The sequence below is a fragment of the Cryptotermes secundus genome, unplaced genomic scaffold, assembly GCF_002891405.2.
Source record: "Cryptotermes secundus unplaced genomic scaffold, Csec_1.0 scaffold589, whole genome shotgun sequence".
NCBI lineage: Eukaryota > Metazoa > Arthropoda > Insecta > Blattodea > Kalotermitidae > Cryptotermes > Cryptotermes secundus.
The window spans coordinates 136760-139021 of NW_019718279.1; the positions used below are offsets into that span (position 1 = coordinate 136760).

A 2262-nucleotide genomic window follows, 5' to 3' on the forward strand; every position below is an offset into this window, starting at 1 on the left:
TGACTGACTGACTGACTGACTGACTGACCGACCGACCGTCAGTCGCAATGTGACTTTGACACCTGTTCGCGATTTGCACATGGCTTTCAAACTTCCTTACGTTTATGATTATGTAACAAAATTATGCAGGCAACGAACAGAAGTCATACAAAATCATGAAAATGCAGATGTTATCAACAGTGGACTAGGCGAAGCCCGACACAGGAAATATAAGAGGCTTAAACTTGGCGGCGGTCAAGTATACGACCGTTCAAGTCACTAGACTGCCGTTGTTGCTGGAGCTACTGAAGGTAGAGCATGATCTGCTGTACTGAGCCTGGTCTGACATAGGCCTTGTATATATTGCATGTACTTACTTTTAATAAAGCGGCCTCAAGGTACGCGGGTTCAAACCCGGCGGAGGTCGTGGAATTTTTAAGGGCCGAAAAATTCAGGGAACAAGTCCTCCGGGAGGGACTTTAAGCCGTGGTCCCGTGTCGTAGATTTACGACACGTAAAAGAACCTCATGTCTCCAAAGGAGGCCACTGAGGTAAATTAAGGACATTTCCCGCCCAACAGTAGTCTCTAACGCCTCTAGTAGATGGGGGAAGCATTGAGATACCTCTGAGCCAGTAGAGGCCGACCTCGCTGGCTGGATATGGACTGATGGTAAGCACCAGTACCGGTAGGGTATAGAGGCTGGTAGAAGATTATAGGGGGACGCACAATAGATCAAACTGGTCGCGGTGCATGGGGAAACCCACCCCCTCCAATAATAGTAATAAATAATAATACTCTTAATAACGTGTAAAATGTAAATACACGTATAGTGTACATACTGAGAACTGACTTATTACTGCTGTGACTGACAAACGACAGATCCGTCCTCTCGGCAGAGGCCGCTCCACATGGACAGGACAGTAACTCAAACAGAAACTAATCTCTGGTCATGAGTCTCAGACGGGGCTCGACACCAAGACAGACGACTAACTGACCGTTAGTCGCAGTGTGACGTTGACTTTACCCAGTTAGTGGATGAGAATTCTGTACGGAAGGCTGTGAAGAAAATAGTTAACTGCAAGAGTGCGGCTGTGAAAAGAAGACTTTATGAGTGATATCTGGAGTGTGTAATTCAGTGAGACTGTTTTAGTTCCTGGGTTAAAATCCGTTGCCAGGAAACGGCTAGTGAGGACTGAGGACATTAGTCTGTGTGTGTCACTGGTCTGTAAAGTGTAATTGCGAGTCATGTGCTGACATTAATAAATCCGAGATCCATTCCCAAATCCCCGTCCATAGTCACCGCTAAATCTTGACAATATATTGCAATAAGCACTGACTGAAGCAAATTCTGTAATGACTAATAATATGGCGGTGCCCAAGAAACTGTTTTGGATAGTGTTTTTGTGTATGATGAATGTAGCTGAAACAGTGCACCCATAAAGAAAACGGCATTTGAATATGTAAATTTATCGAGAACACCTAGGGATTGTGCGGAAGAATTAAATAGTGTTTTTCTAACACAATGAAATTATATGATTCAGTCTGTCATACATGCGCCAAAAATGCAGTACTGAAACTCGCGCATCTCGAACGCGCATGTGCGTTTGTCGACGAGGCATAGCTCCAGCCGCACGGGTTCCCAGTAGTGAAAAGGAAGTTGCGTTGTGCAGTTGTTGTTGGAAATGGGTCTCTCGACGAAGGAAAAAGTATTCATGTTTGAGTATTATTTCCGCTCATACGGAATTTGTCGCCAGACAACTCGCTTCCTTGGTTTTGAGTGGCCAGATGTTGTCATACAGAAACCGCTACACTACACGTGTGACGATAAGGTGTGCCGACTCAGCACGCGGTATATTAGGCCCCCATTTCATTGAGGTTGAGGAAGGCAATGCTCTTACAGTCACCCAAAAACGCTACAGGGACATGGTGATTGGACCATTTCTTCAGGATTTGAGAAGGTTCTGCCGTGCAAGGGACCTTCACATGAATAGACAGTGGTATCAACAGGACGTCTTTTCATTTCAGTACTGTATATTTTGGCGCCCACTTTACTTCTCTATAACATTGGATGGCAGTACTGACAAAGTGACGCGAGATAGATTTCTAGTATTTTATGATATGTGAACAACACCGTTTCACGTCTTTACTGAATTGCTTTCTATGGAAGATATTAAAGGCACAGCTGTCAGGAATTCTTGAATGTCATGAGATATCACGTGACTAGTTAATTAGTATGATTATGGATGGATCACCAAATTTGACAGGCAAAAATGTAGACCTCT

At 44.3% G+C, this 2262-nt stretch overlaps 1 protein-coding gene across 3 annotated transcripts in view; it reads left to right on the forward strand.

Moving 5' to 3' along the window:
• LOC111875362 (thyroid receptor-interacting protein 11) overlaps window positions 1–2262 on the forward strand; it is a 264752-nt gene that overhangs the window by 46309 nt on the left and 216181 nt on the right. The gene's annotated exons all lie outside the window — the stretch shown is intronic.